Source organism: Mobula hypostoma, chromosome 12, assembly GCF_963921235.1.
Source record: "Mobula hypostoma chromosome 12, sMobHyp1.1, whole genome shotgun sequence".
Classification (NCBI taxonomy): Eukaryota; Metazoa; Chordata; class Chondrichthyes; order Myliobatiformes; family Myliobatidae; genus Mobula; species Mobula hypostoma.
The window spans coordinates 74,566,982-74,580,942 of NC_086108.1; positions in this window are offsets into that span (position 1 = coordinate 74,566,982).

A 13,961-nucleotide genomic window follows, 5' to 3' on the forward strand; every position below is an offset into this window, starting at 1 on the left:
CTACTAACTAAACATATTTGCAAATACAGTCAAACACAAACTCCAAATGAATATTTGGTCACTAGTAGTCCTGATGTTGTCTCCCTTTTTCACCAGTTGAGGGTGCTGGTGAATTGTGATTGCTATAAAATGGTAATTAAACTATAATATCAGTCAATATTAGATTCAGAATGAAGGCAGGACTCTTGATGAGATCTAGTTGCGTAACAATTGTTACCATTGGCAGATGTATTAGAAACAAATATTACTTTTTTGAAGCTTTTTGAGAAATATCAACATGTATTTTCTTAGGCAGGTTCTCAGGATGAAAGATGACTTGCTTCCACTCCAATTCTCTGAGTACTGAGGTGACTGGTGTCCCTGCCACAGATGGGGCAGAACTTGCTTGGTGGGTCATCTATGGGCTTTTGTGTGCTCCTGATACATGGTCCCAATGTTCTCAGTATCACCCTGAATCTCATCCACTTCGAGTGGCCATGGGTCAGAGGGAAGTCTACAATTTTTCCAATAGGTTTAAAAACATCTTTCAATCTTCTTTTCTCGCCATATAGATATCTCTTCCTGTGGCAGAGATCTGAATTGAATACTTGTTTTGGGAGTTCAGTGTTCAGATGTGAATAACATGGCCTGTCCGAGGATCTGGCTGCAGAAGCTGGTCTGGAGAAGACACTGATAATGAATCATTCATGCTTCCAGTCGATCTGGATAATTTTGGTGATATCTTTTTGGTGTTCTGTGCTGTTTGCTGAAGTATCTCAAATCTCGGAAGCAAATAGAAGCGCTGGGATTACTGGTGCCTGGTATACCTCAAGTTCTAAGTTTTATGCCTGATTTGAACTGTTGTTATTCAGATTCCCTTTTCTTCAAATGGTCAAAAGCTGCGCTAGTGAATTTTATCATTGACATCTGTGTCATTGCCCCAATAGTTCTTCCAGAATTTATTGCCATAATATGGTGCCTTATTTCGAACAAAATTCTGCTGAGAGTTGAACTAAGTCAGTTGTAAGCTGTTCTACCTGTGTTGCCTCTGTTCTTCAACCAAGGACAACCAGCTTCAGAAATCATGCTGCAGCATGCACACAATGTTTTGTATATGCATATTTTTGGAGTCTGGGCTCTGAGTCATTATCAACTTGTTCACTAAAGCACACATGGATTGCCCTTCTACTAAAGATTCATGAAACAGGTCCTCTAGCAACCTGCTCCTGTTGTGCAATTCCACCCTCCAAAGGCTCACATTCAAAAACCTGGTAAATGTACACCAGTTTCCCATATCTCAGGAGTCACTTCTCAATGAAGACAAATGATAGTGAAATAGAGTATTTGAAGATTAAGACCTCAGATTCCACACAATTCATCAGCACATGTAGAGTGCTGTTGAAGTGTAATTAAAGGTGAGTGCCAATGACCGAGTAGTAACAGACCTATAAATAATTCCTTGAAAGTATGTTCACTTTCTTCCTTGGCAGAAATCAACCAGTGAAAGATGTTGGAAAACTAGATTCCTGAATCAACCCAAACTAAAAGTTTGGTTACATCAGGAACATCTTAAGTCTTTACAGATAATAAGTTTGTTCAAATGTAATTGACAGAAAAATCTTCTTATTAGTTGATCAGTAGGCATTGGTGATGTGGCAGTAGTCATATCTGAACTTCATTCTCTGTTTTCATACAGCTGTAGGAACTCTACCACAGCAGCACATCACATGATCTTCAAGCTCATTGAGTGGAACTGAATCTGCTGCATCCTTAACCTTTCATGCATGTGGTTTAGTCTAAAATCAAGTCTAGACACTTGGATTCAGGTAACATAAAGTATGTTATCAGATCTTCAGACATTCTATTGAGTCTTTAAATTCCATTGATATATAGTCATTTTAATAATGTTGTGGATGAAACTTGACTTTTATGGTCATTAATTGGAGCATAGTTGTTTCTTGTGACATTGTTGTGCAGATTAAGCAGCACAGAAACAAGTCACTTCCTTCATCCAAATCTATAAATGTAATCCTCTTTTTCCCTCCTCCCGCCCCCTTATCATTGATAAATCTCTTTTTAAATGCATCTATTTTTTTCAAGCACTCCCACTGTGGGATTTTGAAAACACTTGCAGTAAAGAAATTTCTTTTCAATTCATCAATTTATTAGAAACTATTATATATTGATAGCTCCCATATACTTTCCCACATAGAAGCAATCTCTGCGTCTACACTATGAACACCTTCCATAATTTTTAAGACCTTTATTAGGTCATCTTCCACCCTTCTTTTCTCAAGCAGAGTAATTGGTGTATCATTTATGTAAAGTTTGATGCTCATATTTTAGTAAATCAATGGCATTTCATCATATGTATGTTCACTTACATAATGTATGCTACATATTACATATGTTCATTTAGTAGTACTGTGGCAACCCACCTTCTACGCAGGCGAACCAGCTTCACTGTGATGAAGTGCTTTGAGGGATCGGTGATGAATCATGTCAACTCATCCGGCGGAACAACTTGGATTCACTCCAATTTGCCTACCGTCATAACAGGTCAACAGCAGATTCCATTTTGTTGACTCTTCATTCAACCCTGGAACATCTGGACAATGAAGATGCATACATCAGGAAGCACCTCACTGAATACAGCTCAGCATTCAATACTATCATCACCTTAAAACTAATCAATAAACTTCAAGACCTAGGCCTCAATATCTCCTTCTGCAACTGGATCCTCGATTTCCTCACTTGAAGACCCTAGTCAGTTCAGATTGGCAACAACATCTCCTTAATCACCATCAATACAATTGCAGAATAATGCTGTATGCTTAGTCTCCTGCTCTACTTGCTTTATACTTATGACTGAGGGGCTAAGTGTAGCTGACAACATTACTGTCGTTGGGTGAATCAAAGGTGATGACAAATCAACATTAAGGAGGCAGATTAAAAATCTGACTGGTGCCACAACAACAACCTCTCACTTAACATCAGCAAGACCAAGAAGCTGATTATTGACTTCAGGAGGAGAAAACTAGAGGTCCATGAGCCAGTTCTTATCTGGGCTTCAGAGGTGGAGAGGGTTGGCAAATTTAAATTTCAGTGTTATCATTTCAAGTGTCATTAAAAAGAAGGCACCACAGTGCCTCTACTTTCTTCGAAGTTTGCAAAGGTTTGGCTTGTCATCCAAAAGCTTGACAAACTTCCATAGATGTGTGGCTGAGAGTATACTGACAGGTTGCATTGCAGCCTAGTATGGAAACGCCATTTCCCTCAAACAAAAAGCCTACTAAATCCTTCCCACCATTGAGCACATCTACAAGGAGCACTGTTGCAGGAAAGCAGCATCCAATTTCAACGACCCCCACCATCCAGGCCATGTTTTCTTCTCACTGCTGCCATCAGGATGAGGTACAGGAGCCTCAGGTCCCACTCCACCAGGTTCAGGAACAGTTAATACCCCTCAACAACCCCTGATCCCACAACCTATGTACTCACTTTCAAGGACTCTTCAATTCATGTTCTCAATATTCACTGCTTATTATTTATTGTTATCATTTTGGTTTTATCTTTTTGTATTTGCAGTTTGCTGTGTTTTGCACGTTGCCCATCTTTGTCGTGCAGAGTTTTTCATTGTATTGTGTTTCTTTGTATTTACTCTGAATGGTTGCAAGAAAATGAATCTCAGGGTAGTATATGGTGACATATATGTATTTTGATAATAAATTTACTTTGAACTTTGAACATTATTTTCCTGAGTGTTACATGAATTGAATATTGAATGAAAATACTGAAAAGAAACTTTCATTCAATGTACAATATATTGTCGGCAGCTTATCTCACCCGACATTGAAATGTTAGCACGTAGCTGCATCAGTTAACATTATATATCTATAGCTACGTTAATGGAGAAATATCCATGAACTAATTGCTTTCATCTGGAGTTTGATATATTTGCAAATTCACATAAATTAGCCACTGAGTTTTAGATATGAATGAATCATCTGTTTTTGCTGAGTATGTGCCATAACTGGTACAGAAATTTAAACATATGTATAGAGGCCATGACACAGATAAATATTACTAAGCTGTCAGGATATGTATTGAATTGTGTTGTATTACGTTTGTGTAACAAGATAAATATTTGTTGTTTTTAATGATACATTAAATTTGACTACAGGGTATCAAATCTTGTGTGGTGATCAAGACGATTCCTGAAAATTGCGCTAATATAAATTCGGTTTGTGGATTCTCTATTCCAGTAGTGATTCATTTATTTAGCTTACATGCATGAAAACATACAGTGAAACATGTCAACTACCAACACAACCTAAGGACCTGCTGTGGTCAGTCCACAAGTGTTGCGCATATTCCGGCACCAACATAGCATTCCCATAATATTCAGAAGCACCACACAGGCACCACCAACAACAGCAAAAACATATTCCTTTCCTCCCTCTCGCACACCCATTCCAATCCCAGGACTGGCCAGCTCTGGGCCTCTTGCCTCCAGTGGACTTACAGACTCACAGATATCGGGCCTCTGACTTCCCCAGTGGACTCAGAGACCCAGAGCCTCGGCATTTAGGCCTCAACTTCCGATTTCCAATTGATCCTCGGGCTGCAGTCTTTGGTATTGACCCCAGGATTCACCAGTGATGGGCCCCCAGACTCTCTGATGTCAGACCTCATTGCCCTATTGTTATTTTGGTGTAGGGGATAGAAGATTAATTATAGTATAAAATAGAAACCTTTTAGGCGTACTCCATTACCTCATGGTAATTGACGAACCTTACCACATGGAGCCGTAATTATTCAACAGAATAAGGATTACTAATGAGATATTTTCATATTTATTTTCTAAGAATTATTGTTTCTTTAAGCAATTGAAATTATTAATATAAATTCACAATGAATTTACTTTGATTTTGTTTTCTGTAAGTCTAAATTTCAGAATAGAAATTTATTTTTTGAGTGTTGATTATTTGTTTATTTCTCATTCATATTATATTTGTGCCTACTTTTCCTCGTCAGGAACAAGTGATGACTTTGTGTACATTTTGTGCTGATTAAGGTGAGAACATGAAATGTAGAATACAGAACAGTATGCCAGATGAACGGGATCTTCAGCCCACCATGATGCCGGTCAACTCATTCCATTTGCCTGCACATGGTCTGTTACCTCTATTTCCTGCCTCTTCACATGTCTATCTAAATGCTTTAATATTGCTATCATATCTGCTTCTACCTACTTCGCTGGCAGTGGGTTCCATGTACTTGACCATTCTGTGTAAAAACAAAACTTGCATCCTACATCTCTTTAAACTCTCTTACTCTCACCTTAAGACCATATCTTCTGGTATTCGATATTTCAACCCAAATAACAGTCATATATTTGTCCACTTGCTTAACTTGTATATGTCACCTTGAAGCTTCTTTGCGTCCTGTTCTCAACTTGTAATCCAGTGTTATGCTATGCGTAGACTTAGGGATATATTTAGTTCGCTAATTCAAGTCATTGATATGTAGCTGGGACCCACGCAAAAATCAATGAAGGCCAGGTTTATTTGGATACAAAGTGCCACATCTGTTCAAATGAGCCACTGTAGTCAGCTACAAAACACAATGATTCTATATAGTCATAGTCATAGTCATACTTTATTGATCCTGGGGGAAATTGGTTTTCGTTACAGTTGCACCATAAATAATTAAATAGCAATAAAACCATAAATAATTAAATAATAATATGTAAATTATGCCAGGAAATAAGTCCAGGACCAGCCTATTGGCTCAGGGTGTTTGGCCCTCCAAGGGAGGAGTTGTAAAGTTTGATGGCCACAGGGAGGAATGACTTCCTATGACGCTCAGTGTCGCCAAGAGCTGTAGATTCTGTGGGGTTGGAATTCAAGAATGCTTCTCCTTCCTCCGGAAAATACTTACAGCTGCTGTTAATTGTTCATTTGACCGTCCTGTGGCCAGAGTTTACATACCTGGCAATGACATGAAAGGTCATTAATGGGCTTCACGGATGTTCTGCAGAACAAGTGAATGGAAGCTTTTCTTGTAAGGAATCAGAGGAGATTTACGAGGATGTTGCCTGGATTGGGGAGCATGCCTTACGAGCATAGGTTGAGTGAACGTGGCCTTTTCTCCTTGGAGCGACGGAGGATGAGAGGTGACCTGATAGAGGTGTATAAGATGATGAGAGGCATTGATCATGTGGATAGTCAGAAGCTTTTTCCCAGGGCTGAAATGTCTTAACATGAGAGGACACAGTTTTAAGGTGCTTGGACACAGGTACAGAGGGGATGTCAGGGGTAAGTATTTTACACAGAGAGTTGTGAGTGTGTGGAATGGGCTGCCGGCGACTGTGGTGGAGGCAGATATACTTTTAAGAGGCTCCTGGATAGGTACATAGAGCTTAGAAAAACAGAGGGCTTATGGGTAACCCTAGGTAATTTCTAAGGTAAGGACATGTTCGGCACAGCATTGTGGGCTGAAGGGCCTGTATTGTGTTGTAGGTTTTCTATGTTTCTATATTTCTAAGTATTCGACCAATCATTGCTTGCTTCTCAGCAATAGACTCAATTGTTCCGACAAAGAAAATAAACCCTAAATTCATTATTGATCCCTGCAGGCTGTAATATGCCCATATAAATGCTCAGTTGCTATTCTTGAGGTTATGTTGGATCTTGGGTAGGAGTGTGGGAGGCCACAGACAGGTTAGAGTGAGAATATAACAGAGAGATGGTATGCAAAGCAGTCATTCCAGTATATATTTGGTTTCTCCGATGTAGAGGTAACCACATTTTATTGTACTATTGACGAATGGTTGTCCCTCATTTCACCCTGTGACATTCCCTATGTTCCACCCATTGTCCTTCCCCATCTTCTCTATTACTTAGGCCAACTCTTTTTTCCTTATTATTGGTTCTGATGAACAGCCTTTGACCCGAAATGTTAGCTGCTTCTCTTCTCACAGAATCTGCTTGACTGGATGAGTTCTTCCAGCATTTCTATTGTTGTTTCAAATTCATGCAGTTTTATTTCATTTGCATAAATAGAAAGGAAGCTATTTTAGAAGATGGAGGCAAAGATAGATACTGAACAGGAGAGAAGAAACAAAGTATCATTTATGTATCAATTTTGTCAGATCCAAGATTCTTCGTAAGGAAAATGAGCTTTACACCCAACTAGGTACTTACTAAGGTGCAGTCATAGTTCTAAATTAAAGAAACACACAGCGTCATCCTATATGTAGCAACAGAATAATAACCGTTGTATTAGTTGAGTGATGAATATTGTCAGGGCAAAAAATAGAGCTGCTCTAGTTGTCAGTTAATATAATAGAACCTTTTGCAGCTACCTGAGAAAGCAGAGAAGGGTTTAGTTTAATATTTCAGCTGAGAATTAACACCTCCAATTCTGTAATATTCCCTTGGTTATACTGAAGTGTCAGCTTGGATGATGCATTCATCTCTGCTGTAGAAGCTGAGCCTGCAAGTTTCTTACTCCAGAGATAAGAGCACTGCCGCTGTGCCAAGGCTGGTCAGAAATAAAACTATTACGGTGAGTGAAAGAATAGTTCAACAAAAATTTTCTGGAAAAGTTTAGAGAAAGAGGTAATACCAGAGTTTAAAGGCTAGAGACTGTGTAGGTCTGTGAAGTGATGAGTCTGGAGTAATCTGTTTCTGTGGAGGACAGTTTACATGTGCTGATATATCTCTGCAAGAAGTGACTCTCACTGGGTTAGGTGTATCCCTGGAGGCAATCAAAGATGAAATCAAAAACTTGAATGCTGAGATAGAGGGAAGTAAATCTCAGAGTTGATGGGAAGGAAGCACCTGGTATAAATGAAGACATAATTCCTTACAATCTGTATGTGCTTCAGAGGTGAAGGTGGGGAAAATTTGAATTCAGGAGTAACAACAAGTATTTTGAGAGAAAAGGAGGAAAACAGAACCAAAAAAAAATCATGTACTGTATATCACTTGAAAAATAGTGATTTGCATTAATGATCTGGAGGAGTTTTGTCTAAGATCGCAATAAATTTCCTTACTTTATTTTCTTGACAGCCCTTGCATGAATACTGAATTAATTATATGTAGCATCAATGTGCCATGAAGGGAGCAACATCAAAATACTTTCATTATTCATTCACAGGATGTGAGTATTTCTGGAAAAGCAACGTTTAAACAATTTAAGCAATATACTGGAAAGACAGGGTGTAGGGATCAGAGGCGACAACTGATTTAGCTCACTCTCCCACTATGTCAACTCCTCCCTCTCCCTCTCCCTCTCCCTCTCCCACAGCACTGAGGATATGAAGATTGCCCCCTGGCTGCTGTGCTTGCTGCCTGCTAATATGATGGACTGTTAGCAATGCTTGGGCCTATTCTGGGCTGCTCCAGTGTTCGGATCTGAGGACTCATTTTGGTCTGAAATGTTGTTGCTTGCTTCTATTGTTTGCACGATTAGTGTTTTCCCCCCTTTTTCTGCACATTAGGTGTTGGTCTTTATTTATTTATTTATTTTTAAAGTTGGGTTCTTTTGGGTTTCTTGCTCTGTGGCCATCTGTAAGCAAACAAATCTGAAGGTTGTATAATTCATAATTCTTTAATATTAAATGTGCGAGGGGTGATTGATAAGTTTGTGGCCTAGGGCAGAACGGGTCAATTTTAGAAAACCTAGCACATTTATTTTTCCTACATTTACACACTTAATCCAGTGGTCATGGAGCATATGGAGCCCTTCTAAGTAAAAATCACTCAAAGAGTTGAACTGCACGTGCATGTAACAGGAGCGGTATAACTCATCTCCTTCTACCTTAGGCCATGAACTTATCAATCACCCCTGCTATGGACCACCTGGAGGTCCAAGACGCTCTCGTTACATACACGTGCAGTTCAACTCTTTGAGTGATAGTGCCAAAAGTTTGAAGTTAATAACTCATCTCCTTCTACCTTAGGTCACGAACTTATCAATCATCACTGCTGTGGACCACTTCTACAAAGAAGGGATCTGTATGCTCCACGACCGCTGGACTAAGTGTGTACATGCAGGAGGGGAGTATGTTGAAAAATAAATGTGCTAGGTTTTCTAAAATTGATTCATTCTACCTTAGGCACGAACTTATCAATGACCCCTCGTACTTTGACATCTTTGAAATTTGTTCCCCCTCTGAAATCGTCCTTAAGAAAATGGTGACAAATCATATTCTTGGACCTCTTCTCTTTTGTTTTTGTCAAGCTTTAGCTAGAAAGCTCTAGACATTAGTTTTAATTGCAAAACCCCTAATACCTGGAATTAAGCTCTTCTGTTAACGTTTAAGCCATAGCTGTAATGATCATATATGCCAGTTAGAAAACCTACAATTTGCACTTCTTGGCATATTTTACTAAGAGAGCTAGAAATTTGCCTAGTATAATGATTTGATCTGTCTGAACACTATGCAGGACAAGCTTTTCACTGTATCTTCGTACATGTGACAATAATAAACCGATTCCAACTCTGATATAACCTCTGTTTCTACAATGGAAACAAATATGATTTCATAATCTTAGTGTGTTTGTAGTTTTCATTTTCACAATTGTTGAAGTGCAAGAAGGGTCTTCTTGGAATGGAGACTATGAGAACGAGAAATAAAATTACTGAAACCCTAGAACATTTCTGGATACATCAAGGTAGTATATTGATACTATTTTGGATACTTTTGAGTAAGGATGAATGTTCAATATCTATAAACATACTGTGTTGGGTTACCAATATATTTCTAACTCCATTCTCTCCACTACTGATAGCTGGTCTCTTGTTACTCTAGAACTTTCCCTGGAAATTTTCTTTACATTCTTCCAGTTTATCATTTTCTTTCCTATTTTTAAAAATTTACTAAATTTTGTCTCTTTTTATTTGCACTCCATTTCAGTTTTCTTATTTGCTATATATCTTTAATCCATCCTCTAAAGCACCTCTATTTTTATGCAAGGTACTGTCACTTACGAATGTGTGCTTCTTCTCAGTCAATGGTGACAACAAATCAGCCTGAAGTAATTTTTTCAAAAAGCAACATGAAACATAAAATGCTTTTCAAGTCTAGAAATTCCATTTTATTTTTACAGGTATTGCTCGCCCAAATTTTCCGGTGTCCCTTGAGTAGAATGAGATTGAGCACAAATTCAGATGAGTCATAAACTCATTAAATGATGGAGCAAGCTTAGAAGGATGAGTGCCATACTCCTGCTCCTAATTTGCAGGTGTGTGCAAACGTGGTGTGAATATAGTTTAAGTCAGCAAGTAAGAAGCCATAGGGAAATTATTAGATTAGATTATGAGGACACGCAGTCCTCTTTTATTGTTATTTAGTAATGCATGCATTAAGAAATGATACAATGTTTTTCCTGAATGATATCACAGAAACACATGACAAACCGACTTAAAAACTGACAAAAACCGCATAATTATAACATATAGTTACAACAGTGCAAAGCAATACCGTAATTTGATAAGAACAGACCATAGGCACGGTAAAAGTCTCAAAGTCTCTCGAAAGTCCCATTATCTCACACAGACGGTGAACCTCCAGCGCTGCAAACTTGCCGATGCAGCACCCTGGAAGCATCTGACCACAGTCCGATTCTGAGTTGGTCTGAAAACTCCGAGCCTCCGAACAGCTCTTCGACACCGAGCACCGAGCACCATCTCTGCCAAGTGCTTCAACCCCGACCCTGGCAACAGGCAATAGGCAAAGCCGAGGATTTGGGGCCCTCCCCTCCGGAGATTCTCGATCGCACAGTAGCAGTGGCAGCGAAGCAGGCATTTCAGAAGTTTCTTCAGGTGTTCCTCTGTGCTTCTCACGGCTGTCTCCAACAAATCAAGATTGTGCATGGCCCCCTCGTTAACACATATCGATATCATTCGGAACGTCGTGCCGCCATCTCTCCTCCCTCTTACGTAGGAAAATGTGAGGCTTTATAAGGAAGAACAGAAAAACAATATATTTTAAATGGGAAAGTTAATAAAGTTAATGAATGTGTACTGATGAAATCAAGAAGTAAACAAACACTGCAGAAAGAGCGACAACTTAGGATGGCAAATGTTAACCTTCACTGCAAGAGTGTTGGAATGCTGAAATTGTTGAATGGTTTTGGTGGGAACTTAACCGTGACACAAGGGTAAATGTATTTGCTTTGGAGGAGCTGCAGCATAGATTGATTCTTGAATAAGAGCACTGCCCTATAGGAACAGTTGGAGTGAGAATACCCTATAATCACTAGAACTTAGAAGACCCGAGAAACAGTCTCTTTTAAAATTTTGATATGGTTTGTGCAGAGAGGGAGTTTAATCTGGTTGTAGAATTTTGAACTAGGTCCTACCATTCAGGATAAGGGGCAGTCATTTAAGAGTGAAGATGAGGAGGGATTTCTTAATTTCAAGACTCGTGAATGTTTGGAAATCTTTACCGCAGCAGGATGTGATTCTTGGATACAGAGCAGTAGATTTTGAACTGAGAACAGGTGATTTCAAAGTAAAAGTTCGAAGTAAATTTATTATTAAAGTACATATATGTCACCATATACAAAACTCAGATTCATTTTCTTGCAGGCATCCACAGTAAATACACAAAACACAATAGAATCAATTAAAGACTGCCCCCAACAGGATGGGCAACAATCAATGTGCAAAAGACAACAAACCCTGCAAGTACAAAGAGAAAATACTAATAATGAAAAAAAATATCAAGAACATGAGATGAAAAGTCCTTGAAAATGAGTCCATAGATTGTGGACACATTTCAGTGAGTGAAGTTATCCCCTCTAATTCAAGAGCCCTAATGGTTGAGGGGTAATAAGTGTTCCTGAACTTGGTGGCATGGATCCTGAGTCTCCTGTACCTTCTTCCTAATGGCAGTAGCGAGAAGAGATCATGCCCTGGATGGGGGGTCGTTGATGATGGATGCTGCTTTCCTGTGACAGCTCCCCATGTAGATGTGATCAATGGTGGGGAGGTCTTTTTCTGTGATGGACTAGGCTTTTGAAGGCTTTTTCGTTCAAGGGCATTGGTGTTTTCATATCAGGCTGTGATACAATCAGTCAATATACTCTCCACCACACATCTGTAGAAGTTTGACAAAATTTTAGCTGCTGAATCTTTGAAAAATGTCTAAGAAATTAGAGACACTGCTGTGTTTTCTTCATAAAGGCACTTATGTGCTGGGCCCACGACAGATCTTCTGAAATGATAATACCAAAGAATTTAAAGTTGCTGATCTTCTCCACCTCTGACCCCACAATGAGAACTAGCTTCTGGACCTTTGGTTTCCTCCTTCTGGTGTCATGGTCCAGTCTGTGAAGTCTGGATTCTTGTTCATGGTCCGGTCCATCATTTCTTATTCCAGGTTTTCTGGTTTTCCCTTTTACTGTTGGGTGCTCTAATTGAGGCAGCTGATTCACATTTTGGGCTGGCTACATAAATAGCTCCTTGGTTCAGCTTCAGTTGCTGGATTGTTCCTGTCTGAACCCTCTCTCTGAATCCCTTCTCTGCCTCTTCCTCCTGAAGTCTTGCCCTGCAACCAGTGTCTGGAGCCTTGTGTCGCCTCGCCTTGCCTGGAGCCTTGCATCGCCTCACCTGGAGCCTTGCATCACCTTGCCTCACCTGTAACCCTTGCCTGCAACCTTTGCCTGCACTGCTGTTAAGTTCAGCAGCCGGAGCAAGATAAGGAACTGTCTATCATTGTTTTGAACTGTCTCTGTGTCCATGCCTTCACGAGGTAGGTCCGGCCGTTTGCCGCTACCTAGTGTTGAGAACTGTCTCCGTGTTCTGTGTTCCTGTCTCCATCGACCAAGGCTCTGCGTTCCTATGTCCCTCGACCAAGTTGAGGCTTCATGTTCTCGTCCTGTCCATGTGCCTCGTCCTGTTCTTGTGCGTCGTCCTGTACTAGAGTTCCCTCGTCTTGCCCAGGAGTCTCTCGTTCTGTCCTGTAGCTTCGCCTAGTCCTGTTTCCCAAGACCACCTCATGTCTTCGCCTAGTTCCGGAGTCCGAGGCTGAGTCAAGACCCAGGTTCTAGGTCCTTGTCCAGTCTCTGGCTCGGAGACTGAACCCACGCCTCATCATGTCGTCGCCTCAAGGAACCCACGCCTCGTTGTGTCCTCGCCTCAAGGAACCCATGTCCAGTCCTGTAGCCATGTCATGTCCTCGCCTAGTTCTGGGGCCTGAGCCTGAGTCAAGACCCAGGTTCTGGGTCCTTGTCCAGTCTCTGGCTCGGAGTCCAAGCCCAGGCTCCTAGTTCCCAGTTCGTAGTCCTGGTTCCGCTTGCCTAGCCTATGTCCTAGCCCAAGTCTGTGTTCTTGTCCCAGCTCCTAGTCTGCATCCAGTCACGTCCGTAACTCTAGTCCTGTCCTGTTCCTAGTACTTTAGTGTCTGTGTCTTGCATTTGGGTCGGCTCCCAGTGCACCCCCCTTATGACATCTGGAAGTTAATAATCAACTCCTAGGTCTAGCTGATAATGAGTGAGAGGTTGTTGTGGCACCACTCAGCCAGATTTTTGAACTCCCTCCTATATGCTGATTCATCACCACTTTTGATTCAGCCGATGACAGTGGTGTCATCAGCAAATTTAAATATGGCATTGGAGTTGTGCTTAGCCACACAGTCTGAAGTGTAAAGTGAGTAGAGAAGGTGGTTAAGTACACAACCTCGTGCTGCATTTGTGCTGATGGAGATTGTGGAGGAGATGTTGTTGCCAATGTGAATGGACTATCATTTAGTATTCAAGATAAGCATGATTTTGAATAGCAGAGTAGATTTATGGAGCCAAATGACCTACTTGTACTTATGTTTTTAATGTATCTTCTGTAAGTTTAGTATGTGAGATAGAACCAAGAAGTTAATCGTGAAAAGACTTGGTGGACAAAATGGTGTAGGTGATTGATAAAACATGCACAAGTAAAGCAACACACACAAAATGCTGGAGGAACTCAGC